The 17,500-nt window shown below is 38.0% G+C and overlaps 1 protein-coding gene across 3 annotated transcripts in view; it reads left to right on the top strand.

Annotated features, from left to right (window-relative positions):
* Nucleotides 1–17,500, top strand: part of LOC106873815 (four-jointed box protein 1) — a 181,698-nt gene that overhangs the window by 81,283 nt on the left and 82,915 nt on the right. The window lies entirely within an intron of this gene.

Raw genomic sequence — 17,500 nt, 5'->3', positions numbered from 1 at the left:
CAAATCTTAAACCAAATATGCTGTAAAATTGACTGTAATAATATTAAAAAAAAAAGGATTAGCAGATTTATTAATCTCTGTATTCATTGTATAATGGTTTGGGATATAAACTCAGTAAAGTACTCATAATCCAGCGAAGTGAACTCCGGATTTATCCATCAGAAGAATTACATCAATATTACTCACCGTAAGTAATCCCAAATTATGGCTAACCGCGTCGAATGGTAAGGCACAACATTAGGACTATTCGAGGTTAAAACATATCCCAATATATTTCACTTCGATGAATTATAAACATTTTAATGAGTGAGTGTATATCCAAGACGTAATAATAAAAAATGTGTAGATGTATTATTCTCCTTATTTATTGAATTGCCTTTATATATATATATATATATATATATATATATATATATATATATATATATATATATATATATATATACACACACACATCGTTGCTATTATGCATTGTATATATCGTTGCTATTATGTAAAAGTGTCGTTGTTTTATCAGAAAACGAAAAAAATATTTTCACTATTCCATAGCAAAAACGTAGTACTTACTACACTTTGACAATTCTTAATATCTTGGCATCTGAGTCAGCTGGAGATACGATAGTTTGAGCAAAAGAACTGTCTATTGCAAGCAAAAATAAATATTGAAAAAAAAAAAACGCATTTGACCAAATTTGAACATACAGTTTAACATAATAGCAGCGATATCTATCTATCTAATATATATATATATATATATATATATATATATATATATATATATATATATATATATATATATATATGTATAAGAGGCAGGAAATGAAATTCACGAAAGTCTTTATTCAAAACCACTATGATCGTTTCAATTCATCATTCACCTCTGCATTACAGGTGAGATGCTATACGATCAATTCCCATGTTTCATAGGTGCCGATGTGTCCCCTTGTTTTCAAAACGTGCCTCGTTATTTACTTGCCGTTTCTCTTATTTCTATAACAACACAATCCGGCGTGCTAACGTTTCTGCCAGCTCGCCTCTGCTACATATTAGTAAAAATATACATAAACTGATATTTTTCCTGCTTGCAACATCATACCTATGTGTGTGTGTGTGTGTGTGTGTGTGTGTAGGCGTGGCTGCGTTGTAAGAAGCTTGCTTCCCAACCACATGGTTCTGGGTTCAGTCCTACCAATGCGAGTGACTTTGGGCAAGTGTCTTCTATTATATCCTGGAGTCGACCAAAGCCTTGTGAATGTATTTGGTAGACGAAAACTGAAAGAAGCCCGTCGTATATATATATATATATATATATATATATATATGTTTTTGTGTCTTATGTTTGTTTTTTTCGTGTCTGTGTCTGTCCCTTCCAGCACTGCTTGACAACCGGTGTTGGTGTATTTACGTCACCGTAAATTAGCAGTTCGGCAATAAAGTCCGATAAAATAAGCACTGGGTTTTAAAAAAGGTCCAGGGGTCGATTTGTTCGACTAAAACCATTCAAGGCGGTGCTCCAGCATGGCCGCAGTCAAATAACTGAAACACAATCAAAGGTATGTATGAATGTTTCTTTGTGTTTGTCCTCCAGCACTGCTTGTTTACGTCCCCCGTTACTTAGCGGTTCGGTAAAAAGAGACCGATTGAATAAGTACCAGGTTTAAAACAGCAAAAAAACAAAACAAAGTGCTGGGGTAGATTCATTCGGCTAAAAGCTCTTCAATGCAGTACTCCAGCATGGCCGCAGTCTAATGACTGAAACAAGTAAAAGATAAAAATAATAATGAATTCAATCGAAGGTAAATTGAGTATCAGAAATAATTGTTAATCGTATGGAAAGGAGAGAGAGAGAGGGAGAGGGAGGTGGGGAGAGAGTTCGTTCGTTCGTGCAAGGAAAAGAAAAGGAAATATTAAGCTTTGAAAGAGAGATGATGTAAATAAGATACATTTGATACTCTGGATACTGTGAGTGTGCGCGCGTGAATTTATAAGACTATATATATATATATATATATATATATGTATGTATATAGTGAATCCAGACAGAAGAGGAGCAAACAAGAAAAAACCAAAACGCGAGGACATGGTACAAGCACTGTGTTATCAGACGCTCAGGAAAGGAAAGAAAGAGGATTTTACATTTCGAGCAAAGCTCTTCTTCAGAAATAGAGGAAAGTCCAAAGGAAGGGCAAACGGAGGAAGAAAATCGCCAACGATACACACGTGGATATATATATATAATATATCTCTATCTTTCTCTCTCTCTCTCTCTTTCTCTCTCTCTCTTTCTCTCTCTCTCTCTCTCTCTCTCTCTCTATATATATATATATATATATATATATATATATATATGCGTGTGGGTGTATAGTTCATATATGCATTTGTGTGTTTGTTATAAATGTGTGATGTGTGTATGTTCGTGGTGATGAGTGGTTGTATTGTTTAACGTTCTCTCTGATAGATAAGGCATATGATCAAAGCTACTCCAACCGTGGCCATCTCGACGTCTTACGTTTTTAATTACACTTGTCCAATGTGTTACATGTAATTTCAGGGCTTTTAACTGTTATTTCCAGCAACTCGTACGATAGACTTTAAAAATAAATCACTTGTTGGCTCTCACGTGTGTGTGTGTGTGTGTGCGTGTGTGTGTTTGTGTATGCGTGTGTGTATGTGTGTGAGAGTTTTTGTTCTGTGAATTTGCGTGTGAAACAGGTATGTGTGTCAGCGTTTGTAGGTGGTGAGATGCTCAGACAGGTTTATTGATCAAGAATATTTAAATATATTAACTTACTTAATTAATTTTCAAATGTATAATTAATTTTCCTTCTTGTACTTCACCTCCCCACCCCAACTCACCTGTGCGTTGTGTACACTTGAGTTGTTGTTTAGTCTTAGGTCAGTGTTTACAGAAGGTACTGAGATCAGTGACATACCAGACGTGACCATCTCGTTTATATATATATATATATATATATATATATATATATACATACATACATACAGGCAGGCAACCCAGAACCTATCATTCACTGTGCCCCTCGGTAGAATGTGATTCGGGAGAGATTTGATTGCTATTTCTAACAGTGAATTCAGCCAAACAAGGGTTCATTTGTGGGCCTGCACATGTGCTCATAAACGTGTGTGTGTGCATGAGGTTGTAAACGCTTTTAGTGATATGTGTACACATTTACGTGTATGTGTGTGTGCGTGCGTGCAGTTGTAAATGCATGTAGTGTTTGTGATTATATATGTATATACACCTATACATACATGTGTGGAGGCGCAATGGCCCAGTAGTTAGGGCAGCGGACTCGCGGTTTCGATTCCCAGACCGGGCGTTGTGAGTGTTTATTGAGCGAAAACACCGAAAGCTCAACGAGTCTCCGGCAGGGGGTGGTGGCGACCCCTGTTGTACTCTTTCGCCCCAACTTTCTCTTACTCTTTCTTCCTGTTTCTGGAGTAACGCTGCGATGGACTGCCGTCTCGTCCAGCTGGGGGGAACACATACGCCATAGAAATCGGGATACCGGGCCCATGATCCTGGCTAGGCTTTGAAAGGGCAACGTTCATCGTTATACATACATGTATGTGTGGGTGTATATAAAATGAGAAAACATGTAATACTTAATTGTTTTTATTGTATCTTCATGATGTGGGTTGGATAGGTTAATATAAATTTGGACGTGTTTCATTTCTACGCAATTAGTTTGATATTCATCTTGTTTAGCCTGACGTATGACCAAAACTGTTACAAACTATCAGTGCTATGCAATATTTGAATCTTGAAACTCATTCTTCCGTGTCTTTCAGTTTTCAAGGCAATAAGATATGATTTGAGAGAAGTTTTATTACTATTTCTAGCTGGTCGACCAACCATATAGTCGCATTCGACGCTAACCGATGTCCGGTAAATTAATTCAACGCGTGATTTATTTTCAGGCAACCTCGTCGTCTGGTTGTGTCGTGGCTTCGTTGCGTCGTCGCCTGGTTGCTTCGACGCATGGTTGCTTCGACGCATGGTTGCTTCGTTGCCTGGTAGTTTCGTCGCCTGGTTGCTCTGTCGTCCGATTGTTTCGTAGCGAGGTAGTTTTCACTTCAACGAAACTTTCATAGCAAGCCTATTACTTTTTCGTTAAATTTATCGTTTCACTTTTCGATTAACATTTAACGTGTTTTATTGGCAGAGTAAACAGATCACATTTCTTTAAAAAATAAGAAAAGGATTCAAAGAATAGAAAAATATTTAAATTTTCACAAAATATACCCATACAAAAAAAAAAACGCAAATATAAAGTCACTTTCAAGTTTAGAATCCCAAAATAAGCGGCAAAAAGATAACGTTATTTGAAAATGGCGGAAGGAAGAAACATTTTCAAGGGCCAACTCTAAAAGCAATGCCTTAATCTGGTATTCTGTCTCTTTGATCATATTCAGGGACAACATGTGGAATTCTTGAGACCCTTTCTCTCCCTCCTCTTTTTTTTTTTGTGATGTAGATTTTCTGTAATCTCTTTTATTGTTTCTTTTTAATTATTCCTTGTTTCGAGATTATTTTTCTAAAAATTTCCAAGTTGAAGGATGGAATTTTCTGTCTTTTATTTGTTAATGAAATGCAACGTAGTTTAAACTCTGTGAATAAAATCTACGGATAGAAAGCATGACGATGAATTCAGCGATGTTGTATGTGATACTATGAGGATTTTGGTATTAGTGGTGCCAATGATGGAAGCACGATGGCCCAGTGGTTAGGGCAGCAGACTCGCGGTCATAGGATCGCGGTTTCGATTCCCAGACCGGGCGTTGTGAGTGTTTATTGAGCGAAAACACCTAAAGTTCCACAAGGCTCCGGCAGGGGATGGTGGCGAACCCTGCTGTACACTTTCACCACAACTTTCTCTCACTCTTACTTCCTGTTTCTGTTGTGCCTGTAATTCAAAGGGTCAGCCTTGTCACACTGTGTCTCGCTGAATATCCCCGAGAACTACGCCACCATCCCCTGCCGGAGTATCGTGGAGCTTTTAGGTGTTCTCGCTCAATAAACACTAACAACGCCCGGTCTGGGAATCGAAACCGCGAGTCCGCTGCCCTAACCACTGGGCCATTGCACCTCCACAATTAAATATCCATACACATGCACACATATACATACATTATCTACCACACATAATTGTATGCGTTTCGTTTCTTCACCAGTAGAGTATGTGCGGTCGATAATGTTTACAACACTAGCGCTGCTTTTAATTCATAACGAATTTAAACTTACGTATGTACGCATCGTTGAAGCATACCAGCAAATGGTTCTTGTGTATAGTCATAGAGTGGCGATTCAGTTTGTTCCCGGTTCGATTCAGACACGTGATATTGATAAGCCGCAATAATGGCGAAATATCGGTATATATCGCTCCTAAATGGGATTGGCGGCAAGTTGTCAAGCCTGTCTGTGGCTTTCAGCTGTTTTAATACTTAGTGCTAATAGGGAGTCATCCTCAGAGTGCTATGCTGCAGCGAACTGGCAAACAAGCAAAACACATACACTGAGTCTTTCATACTTTAGCTTCTAAAGACAAATTCACTGCAGTTACGATATGTATACCCGGTGCTTCCCCTACTGGATTCCAAGGTGAGCGTTTCTGACTCTTTAACTTTCCGCAATGGAAAATACCGAAGAGAGGTCAAAATGGTAAAAGACACCCAAGGTACCATGTAATGAAATTGAACCCAAAAGTATGTAGCTGCAAACCAAACTTCCTAACTACCCAGGCATGTTCTTTCCCCACCCCTACTTCAACTGTCCTTCCTACTTCAGTCTGTCCAGCAGCAACAACACAACTCCTAATTTTCTTCTTCTTTCTCTTCTTCTTCTACTCAAACTAAGCAAAAATAATTGTGAAAAATTAAAAAGAAAAAAATTTAATTCTCCCTTCTTGTATTTAATCATTAGAGCTGGATACTATTAATTAATTGGGGAATAATCAAGCATAAAATGCAGACATTTGATGTCTTATTTTATTATAATTTATTATTTTATTTTTGTTTTGTTTAGCGCTTGTGTGTGTGTGTGTGCATGTTTGCTTGTGTGTGTGTCTTAAAGAAAAATAGTTGTTATTCGTGGTGATGTGGTTCCCGTCAGCTCCATCCGGATAAATCTCAAAGATATGGAAGCAACCAATCAAATGAGGCATGCAAAAATCTTAACTTCAGTGCAGGGGAGGGGCTTTGGAGAGGAGGTCTCCCCTGCATCTTTATGATTTACAACAAATCTTCTGTTCTGTATGTGTTTTTTTTATTTTTATTAAGATAAGATGCTTGTGTTGAGAAAATAAAAATTAAGATAGGACACGAGGCCAGAAGTATTTTGAGGAGGACAGAAAGAGAGAGGGAAAGAAAGATAAAAAAAAAGTATAGTTGAATAAATCGACCCTAGTTCATGACTGGTATTTTATATCACTGCTACGTTGAAGAACTTGATAAACTACATGCCAGCCAGGGACTGTCTATGGAAGCAGTTTTCACCCATTTCTTAAAAAATCCGTGCCATACTAAATGAGATACTAAGAGAATTCTGGCCCCCTCTGTTAACTTTTCTACTAGTTCTTTTATGATAAACAGCAAAAATTAATATCCATTTCTACTCTAGGCACAAGGCCTGAATTTTTTGGAGAGGGGGCCAGTCGATTAGATCGACTCCAGTACGCAACTGGTACTTAATTTATCAACCCCGAAAGGATGAAAGGCAAAGTCGACCTCGGCGGAATTTGAACTCAGAACGTAAAAACAGACGAAATACTGCTAAGCATTTCGCCCAGCGTGCTAACGTTTCTTATTTCTTTACTGCCCACAGAGGGGACAAACAAGGACAGACAAAGGGATTAAGTCGATTACATCGACTCCAGTGCGTAACTGTTAGTTATTTAATCGACCCCGAAAGGATGAAAGGCAAAGTCGACCTCGGCGGAATTTGAACTCAGAGCGTAAAGACAGACGAAATACCACTAAGCATTTCGCCCGGCGTGCTAACATTTCTGCCAGCTCTCCGCCTTAGCAAGAATTAATATTGTTTTAAAAACAATATGTTGTACATATTACAGTTTGCTAGCAATGGAAAACATTCCGGTGTGATGTATTAAAAGCACTCACCTTTTTAAGTACGGTGGCATTTTCCTGACTTACCTCAAAGCCTCGTGAAACCCCTGTGGGCTATTATGATATGAGTTCGAGTGTTTGATCATTAACAGCTTTAATTTATGGAATGAAATCAAAAAACATAATGAATATTTTTAGCACAATGTAAAAGTTGGGAAGATCGATAAAGTCACAAAAACAGATAAAATCTTTTATTAGACCTAGAATTTTCACGGTCTCATGCGAGTATAAATAAATTTTAGTGGATAATTATGTAGTATTAGCTTCTATCAGTCGTAAGACCTATTAACTTCCAGTTTCTACTTTATTTCTGTTATCTTTCCAATTATTGCTTAATGCATAATATAGGATGTGATTTCAAATCCAGGTAAAGTTTAGTATACTGTATTATTTTTACGATGAGGGGCGTGAAACGTGTCATTAGGGAATCGGAGAAACTGCCTTGCAAGATTTTCTTATGTTCTGAGTTCAAATTCCGCCGCGATAATCTTTGCCTTTCACCCTTCTGTGATCGAAAAAAGACAAGTAAAGTACTGTAGATCTCTCGTTGCACTGCAAAAGAGGCTGAAAGGTTGGGTTGGGGCACTCATTATATCTCTTTAAAAATCAAGTCTCAAAGGAGCTGCTGGCCACCTCAGCGGAATTCTGCTTTAAGCACGCCATATAAACCCTCATAGTGGAGGTGCAATGGCCCAGTGGTTAGGGCAGCGGACTCGCGGTCATAGGATCGCGGTTTCGATTCCCAGACCGGGCGTTGTGAGTGTTTATTGAACGAAAACACCTAAAGCTCAACAAGGCTCTGGCAGGGGATGGTGGCAAACCCTGCTGTACTCTTCCACCACAACTTTCTCTCACTCTTACTTCCTGTTTCTGTTGTGCCTGTAATTTGAAGGGTCAGCCTTGTCACACTGTGTCACGCTGAATATCCCCGAGAACTACGTTAAGGGTACACGTGTCTGTGGGGTGCTCAGCCACTTGCACGTTAATTTCACGAGCAGGCTGTTCCGTTGATCGGATCAACTGGAATCCTCGACGTCGTAAGCGACGGAGTACCAACAACATAAACCTTCATAACTTTTATATTATTTGGAATTTTCAGAAAAAACTTTTGCAAATTTATGTTCTACACATATAAGATTCATACAATTTTGCAAAAAGATTTTAGTGCATGATTTAAGGGCAATTTATCTGTTCTTTTTAGTACATCTCTCGACCACCTCATATCCTCCTCGTTTGTTTTGTCAGTCTATGGATGTTTCATTATCTTTCTCCCCATAAACACATTTAGTGGTTTATTGCTGGGATTTAAGCTAAAAATTCGGTCTGTCCGTATGTTAAACCGTGATTTAGAAAAAAAAAAACAAAGAAAAAAAATCGGAAAATTAGCCCCCAATTTTTTTTTAAGTTTCGAAAAAGTAGAAAAAAATCTTTTTTTTTTTCATAGTGTGTAAAGTACAAATTCGCAAAAATTTTCTGAAAATTCCCCAAAATAAGCTATGTGGGTGTTGTTGTTGGCATTCCATCGCTTACGACGTCGAGGGTTCCAGTTGATCCGATCAACGGAACAGCCTGTTCGTGAAATTAACGTGCAAGTGGCTGAGCACTCCATAGACACGTGTACCCTTAACGTAGTTCTCGGGGGGATATTCAGCGTGACACAGTGTGACAAGGCTGACCCTTTGAATTACAGGTACAACAGAAACAGGAAGTAAGAGAAAGTTGTGGTGAAAGAGTACAGCAGGGTTCGCCACCATCCCCTGCTGGAGCCTCGTGGAGTTTTTAGGTGTTTTCGCTCAATAAACACTCACAACGCCCGGTCTGGGAATCGAAACCGCGAGTCCGCTGCCCTAACCACTGGGCCATTGCGCCTCCACTATGAGGGTGTTATGTAGCAGCTTTAAAGCAGAATTCCATGGCCACCTCTCCTTACAAAGAAAAAAACGATGTTTCTTGGATGTGGAGGAAAGCATAGAACAAAGATTTCATCAACCAAAGTACATTAATTTTTGTTTCGTTTCTTGTCCTTAATCTTTGATGTAATCCAAAAGGTACAGGTTCGAATCTATCCAAGTCATTGAAACCAAACGAAATCTCACAAATTTCAATGAATTTTTTAGGTGAAAAACGTAAATTTCTAGAGTTAATATCAGTTCCAACTTGCTGAGGGTATCGAGTATCCAACAACTAACCAAAAGGTCGAAGGTTCTTTTCCAGTTATTGGCGTTGTTACTTATTGTTAACCCGGGTTCAGAGGACCTAATATAAAAAGGCGCTCCGGTCGTGCCCACCCTGTGTGATTTTTCTAGGATTAATCTAAATAGATCAGAGAACGTGTTAGATTTTGCTGCATACCAGATGATAGCAAGGCCACACAAAATATCAATACTTTTAAGCGAAAACTAGGACAGTTTATTGAAATAATGAGACCGAGAACGCAGTGTTAAGTCAACATTTGTTAGCCCCGTTTTGATGTTGATAATTTTCTTTGGCCACATACCATACTTACTCTGGAAACGGTAACGTACACTCTTTTATTATTAATCTCTTATTGATTAGATTGAACCTTATTACCTCTACTCAGGTGCCGATAAGGTAATAATTAGGTTATTTATGATATTCACAAAATAGTCGTAGTAATGGCTGTCCCTGGCTGATAGGCTGTACACAAGTAGACGTTTCTACTGAGGTACATTACAGTCTGAAAGCCTAGTGGAGCTACATATGCTTAATTTCTGATTTCGTGTCACAGCAAATCCCTCTTGACTGCAATCGAAAATAGTAATAATAATAATATGATAACAGAATACGTCTTTGGTTCAACTAATGATCAAGGTATGATAGTTAACTTCAAGTCAATGCTGTCTTAGAAAATCTTTGAAATGACTCATAAAGGTAATTAATGGGGTGGGGATAAATGTAGATAAAAGCTTCTGGAAAAAATTTTCACATTATGGATGCTGTTGATAATATAACTTGGGTGATGAGATGAAGGGTGGAGGCGCAATGGCCCAGTGGTTAGGGCAGCGGACGCGCGGTCATAGAATCGGGCGTTGAGAGTGTTTCTTGAGCGAAAACACCTAAAGCTCCACGAGGCTCCGGCAGGGGATGGTGGCGAACCCTGCTGTACTCTTTCACCACAACTTTCTCTCACTCTTACTTCCTGTTTCTGTTGTGTCTGTAATTCAAAGGGTCAGCCTTGTCACACTGTGTCACGTTGAATATTCCCGAGAACTACGTTAAAGGTACACGTGTCTGTGGAGTGCTCAGCCACTTGCACGTTAATTTCACGAGCAGGCTGTTCCAATAATCGGATCAACTGGAACCCTCGACGTCGTAAGCGACGGAGTGCCAGCAACAACAATGAGATGAAGGAAAACCCTCAGCTAAGACTGGTGTTTGGCAAAACTGAACTGAAACTTTACGGAACTTCTAACAAAAGACGATCTACTTTAAGTTCAGTAAGATATTGGAACAATGGCAAATGATGTAAGTTTTGAAGTAGTCATAGAAAATGTGACAAAGTTGCTGAGGTCCCATACAGAGGGTTTCTCTGAGAAGCTGATGTTGTTTGTAGCAGAATGAGTTGTTGGTCAAGAAGAGAATATAAGAGCTACACCTACTTCTATTCACTGCAAAGAATATAATTAAACTATCAGCAGTCATTTGACTGTGGCCATGCTGGAGCACCGCCTTTAGTCGAGCAAATCGACCCCAGGACTTATTCTTTGTAAGCCTAGTACTTATTCTATCGGGCTCTTTTGCCGAACCGCTAAGTTACGGGGACGTAAACACACCAGCGTCGGTTGTCAAGTAATATTGGGGGACAAACACAGACACACAAACTTATTTACGAAAAAAACAACAGACGAAGACAGGTGGTGTAAACAACAAATGGATGTATTAGTTTAACGCTCGGGAATAGAGAAAGTCTTTGACGTTTCGAGCCTATGCTCTTCAACTGAAAGGAACACAGAAAGAAATAAGGAGAGAAACAAGGAGAAAAATAATATAAATGTAGTGGTCAGTGATCTATCATGACGACGATGGGCTTCTTTCAGTTTCCACCTACCAAATCCACTCACAAGGCTTTGGTTAGCCCGAGGGCTATAGTAGAAGACACTTGCCCAAGGTACTACACAGTGGGACTGAACCCGGAACCATGTGGTTCGTAAGCAAGCTACTTACCACACAACTACTCCTACTGAATGATAATAATCCTGATTGCGAACATATAAAATTACCTGACTTTATAACGAATTTAGTTCTTGCACTAGGCTAAATGAAAATCAAACAACTTTGGATAAGTTTGTCTCTGCTGTAGCAAATACTGTTGCTATTGGTGGTTTACAGAGCAGAAAAAAGGCCCCCCCTTTTTTTCCCCTCTCACTGCTTGCTGTCAGACAACTATCAACATTATACATGATGTTTGAAGAATGTACCCTACTAAGAAATATTACTGCTACTTTAATTATTTTGTAATGTATTTCTTTTCAAATATTTATATACATATTATTTTGTGTGTGTGTGTGTGTGTCTAGAAATTGATATTTTCATGCATAAAAATGATTGTATTACTTAATGGTGAGGGAAGAGGGAAAAGGGAGAGGGAGTGTTTTTGGTTTATTTGTTTATTTTTTAAAATCATTCTGTTAGAACATATTTCAGTTTATGACAGTGAAATCAATGAGAAAATAGGTAATAGGTTTTTCTAGCTATGGAATTTCAAATAATGGCAACATTTTCAGATATACAAAATTCCACATAGCAGGATACATACATACATACATATATATATATATATATATATATATATATATGAGTGTGAGTATATATGTATGTATGTATGCATACACATACATACATACATGTATGTATTTATGTATGTATGTATGCGTGTGTTTGTGTGTATTTGTCAACAAACTTTCCCCAAGTGAGATAAATACATAATTGCCAGTAGTAAAATGTATATTCACACACACACACACACACACACACTCTCTATCTCTCTCTCTCTCTCTCTCTCTCTCTCTCTCTCTCTCTCTCTCTCTCTCTCTCTCTCACACTCACACACACTAATTCCTATTTTAATCAAGCGTACTGAATGTTGTGTGTTAAATATGTGTAAAGACTCTTGTGTAATCATACAAAACGTTTCTAAATGTATTTATTTACACTGTTGTCTACTGCTATTACAGGAGAATCTCTTTGACGTTATATACATTTCAGTATTATAAGTAAAGGTGTGTGTGTGTGTGTGTGTGTATCTAATATTGTATTATATTTATATAATAATATTCTAAATGAAAATAATATTATGCAAACAACTGGTTTGTTTGATTAACATTAAAGAACTATCTGTCTGTGTGTGTGTCTGTATGTTCATCTGTTTTCATTTAGAAAGCTCAAAGAATATCAGAGGTTATGGTTCCTTTTGATTCCAAGTCTCTTAGAGACCAACATAGGTTCCATGATATGCAAATAACTCCTCTTCCTCCATTTAAAAATATTCATATTTAAATTAAAATGTTTTGATTTTAATATTAAATATTTTTATTTTGTTGCTAAGCTATGTTCCAAGCACCAACTTGATAATTAATCAGTTTAATTATTATCAATCCTTTAGTTTTAAATTTTTGGTTGTTTTTTTTCAAATTAACTGAAACACAAAGATAGTGTGTTTCATCAGAAATATAGTCTCTCTCCCTTTTAACCTAGACATGGGTCACTTTTTTCAAGAAGTGGGCCACATGAGTCTTGGCTCAACATCAGGTAGCCTGCATGACTTGAAATTTTTTCGTGATAATTTTCATTTGGGTGTGCCATTCAGAAAGTTCTCATCACTTGGTTCAAAGCCACCTCCTTCAATATTATTCTTCCATTTGGTCAGGAGTCCTTGTCTTGCAAGTTAGTTGTTGACTTTGCTGGTGGAGGTGCCATATGAAAAGCACCCAGTACACTCTGTAGAATGGTTGGCATTATTAAGGGTATCCAGCCATAAAAACCATGCCAGGGTATATAGTAGAACTTGGTACAGGACCCTGGCATAATCAGCTCCTGTCAAACCATCCGACCAATACCAGCATGGAAAACATGTGGTAAATGGTGATGATGAAGGTTATAATATTTGGTCTTCTTCCATTTGGTGCATCTGCCATGCCTTCATGAACAGCACCTGCTAAAGGTAATGTCTCGCTGTGAAGGTTCCCAGAGGCTTCAAGAATTTAGGGGCTCAGTGTTAATTTATACATGAGACAACATACATATAGGGTGTGCATGTAAGGATCCCTGTGCATTCCTTTTCTTGGTGGCCTGTTATACTGGTAAGACAACTCTGTTCATGAGAGATTTGATCTGAGCCACTGCAAACTAACAAAACATTATCATGGTTATCAGTAAATATTTGTTTATTGCAGAAGTGTTAAAGCTGCTCTCGTTAGTGAGGAAGATTGGTCTGCAAGAGTTGTGTACCAGAGCCATGTAAAAGCTTTCATACAGCACTATGTTAAAAGCACCTTGCACACACTGTAAAAAAAGTGGTTGGCATTAAGAAGGGCATCCAGCCATAGAAACCAAACCAAATTCAGACTGGAACCTGATGCAGTTTGCCAGTTCTGCCCAACTGTCTAACCCATGCCAGCATGGAAAACAAACGTTAAAAGGATGATGATGATGATGATGATGATGATGCAGTTCAGTGAACTGTGTTAATTGAGTGAAGATAAGGACCAGAAGTTCAAATTGGAGCTTGGTGTGATTAATGACAGAAACACATAGTATTTTTTTTAAAAAGGAAAGTAAACTAAAGAAAGCTTCTAACAAGGAGGAAAGTTTTACAAAGATCTTTGTATTTTGTAAAACTTTCACCATTGTTTGAAGCTTTCTTTATTTTCTGTTTCTTTTTCTACTTCTGTGCTACACCGCTTCAAGCAAACTACAATGTTGATATTTGTAAATGTATCAGTTAAATGATGATGATGATGATGATGAACAGTATATATGGCTTGTTAAAATAATTTTCCTTTCAGTACATATCACGGAAACCTGATATGTAATAAGAAGAATAAGTCAGTGAAGGAGGCATTACGTGGTCGTTCAAACTCCTGGAAATAGCAGCTAAATCTATCTCCCTACCTCTCCTGGCATATCTTATTGCCTTGATGAAGGAAGTAACAGTATTAATAATGAAGGTCAAGGTATTTTGGCCAATAAAAAAGTGGTTTCTGGTATCCTCAACTCAAAGTTGGGAACCATGACAACACAGCCTCATCATCTCTCATCCAAATTCTTCATCCATCCCTTCCTTCTTGTCACAGAAACCTGAAGACTCATTACCCATGCACTCCACCCATGACCACTGCTAAAAGAAAGGAGTCAAACCACCCTGAAACCATACCCTAAACAATTTAAAAAAGACAGGAAACATCAGACAATATAATCTTTCATATACGAATAGATGGAATGGTCATGGCCAGAACTCCATTGATCATCATAAGTTTGTTTGATCAGAGCTGGTCTGAGTCTAAACTACAGCCTCCTAGGGCTCGTCTTTGTACCTACAGCAATCATTACAACTGAAAGACTCAACATGTGACTTTTGTCTGGTCTCTATCCAGTCACAACCAGCCTAGGGTTAAACATCATCAACAACAACAACAACATGAAATGATTTACATAAGTAATATTTGGAATTTCCAGATAAAAGAGAAGACTTTGTAATTCCTAAAAGATTTGATTGTCAAATTTAATTTCGTTACTTAAGATTCTCTTCAAATTATTGGTTGTTCTTATAATTAAACTTTCTCTTTGTTTTCTAATCATTTGTTGCTGTTTAGCCCTAGGTCAACCTTGGTTGAACAGAACGAAGACGTTCCAGCCATGACCTTTCAGCTTCACATTATGTAATGTGTCTAATGTGCTTTAAGATCCATTAAGATATATGATTTGAGAAAGATTTGCTATCTATTTCTAGCATGCCAAATGATCTGTGTGGAGGGTCATTTCACTTAGTTTGTAATCCTGAATTTGTTATTACTATTATTTACCTCCATGTCAGTCTTCAACAAGTAAATTAATGATCAGACGTTCCAATTATGGCCATCCAACCTTATATATTCAAGACAATAGTGAAGGTACGTGGCTTAGTGTTGACGGTATTCAGACCACGGTCGTAAGGTTTTTTAGTTCAATTCTCAGTGATACATTGTCTCCTTGAGCAAGACACTTTATTTCACATTGCTCCAGTCCACTCACCTGGCGAAAATGAGTTGTAGCTGTATTTCAAAAGGCCAGTCTTGTCACACTCAGTGTCATGCTGAATCTCCCTGAGAACTACATTAAGGGTACATGCGTCTGTGGAATACTCAGCTACTTGCATATTAATTTCACCAGCAGGCTGCTCCATTGATTAGATCCTTATTGTCGTAGCTGACAAAGTGCTGTTTAACACAATATCATCCAGTAGTTCTTTAAGATGGTTAAGTGTGAAACAAGATAAAATTAGCTGCTATTTCTAGCAGATTTGTGACCTAAGTACTCATAAACTAAAAGCATCATTAAAATATTGGATTGAATGCTGTGTGGTATTTGTTCCAATCCTCTGTGCTCTGAGATCAAATCCCATGGCAGTCAAGTTTGCCTTTCATTCTTTTAGGGTCAATGAAGAAGTACCAACCCACTTTGATGGATTTGAAAAACTGAAAGAATATTGGAATGGATACCTTCTGATATTTATTCCTGTTTTCTGAGTCAAGTTCTGCTTTGATGTCTAAAAAGTGCCCTCGCCCCTTGCAGACTAACATGGCAAGGGTATATTCTTATAGACAATGGCCACTAAAACTCTGCTTGTGAAGACCTGTTGGAGCAAATGAAATCGAAATTGAACCAAATTCAATGACTGGCACCCGTGCCAGTGGAGCGCTAACAGCACCATCCAAGCGGGATCACTGCCAGAGCAGCTGCCTGGCTTCCATGCCGGTGGCACGTAAAAAGCACCATTCGAGCATGATTGTTACCAGCGTGACCTTACTGGCACTTATGCCGGTGGCATGTGAACAAAACATTCGATTGAGGTCATTGCCAGTGCCGCTGGACTGACTCCTGTGCAGGTGGCACATAAAAACACCATTTGAGTGTGGCCGTTAACAGTACTGCCAGACTGGCCCACGTGCCGGTGGCATGTAAAAGCACCCACTACTCTCGGAGTGGTTGGCGTTAGGAAGGGCAACCGGCTGTAGAAACTCTGCCAGATCAGATTGGAGCCTGGTGCAGCCATCCGGTTCGCCAGTCCTCAGTCAAATCATCCAACCCATGCTAGCATGGAAAGCGGACGTTAAACGCTGATGATGATGATGATGAATGGCCACTATATAAACTACATGGTGCTGGAGAGATATTTACTCAGGTAAATGAAATGAATATCTGTAGTTAGCATGTCTCCAGTACAACAGCCATAAATATTGACTTCAAATTTTGGTACAAGGCCAGCAATTTTGGATGGGAGTGCAAGTCAATTACATTGACCCTCAATACTCAACTGGTACTTATTTTATTGACCTCAAAAGGATAAAAGGCAAAGTCGACCTGGGCGACATTTGAACTCAGACTGTAAAGTTGGAAGAAATGCCACTGAGCAATTTTTCCAGAGCAGTAATGATTCTACTAGCTTTCCACCTTAGTAACCATAAATATTGGATTCAAATTTTGACATGAGACCAGAAATTTCAGGGGAGTGGGGGGGGCAAGTCGATTACTTCGACTCCAATGCACAAATGGTACTCCTTCTATTAACACTGAAAAGATGACAGGCAGAGTCGACCTCAGTGGAATTTGAACTCAGAACATAAAGACAGATAAAATGCTGCTAGGTTCTGCCAGCTTGCCACCATAATAGCCACAAATATTAAGACATGTCTTAATATATATTAAGACATGTCTTAATATATATTAAGACATGTCTTAATATATATTAAGACATGTCTTAATATATATTAAGACATGTCTTAATATATATTAAGACATGTCTTAATATATATTAAGACATGTCTTAACATATAATTTGAAACTCTAATTCATTTCACTGAAGGTAGCTTTTAATTCAAACATGGAATTTTAACAGTCTAATTGGATAATTTTTATTCATCAAATAATATGGTTTCATTTGAAGGAAAGTAATTATAACAATTTAATTATTGAAAAATATGTAATTAAAATGATATGATATACTAGATTATATTGATGTTTAGCTCCGAAAATAAACTTATGTAGATCAAAGGTGTTCCGCTCATAACAATTGTTTCTGGACTTTCTTTGTTCAGATGGAAAAAGATGGGAGGTAGAATTAGTTCTTATTTCTAGTGTA

The sequence above is a fragment of the Octopus bimaculoides genome, chromosome 15 (genome assembly GCF_046866305.1).
Source record: "Octopus bimaculoides isolate indiv1 chromosome 15, ASM4686630v1, whole genome shotgun sequence".
In the NCBI taxonomy this organism is placed as follows: domain Eukaryota; kingdom Metazoa; phylum Mollusca; class Cephalopoda; order Octopoda; family Octopodidae; genus Octopus; species Octopus bimaculoides.
This window is presented reverse-complemented; position numbering and strand designations above follow the sequence as displayed.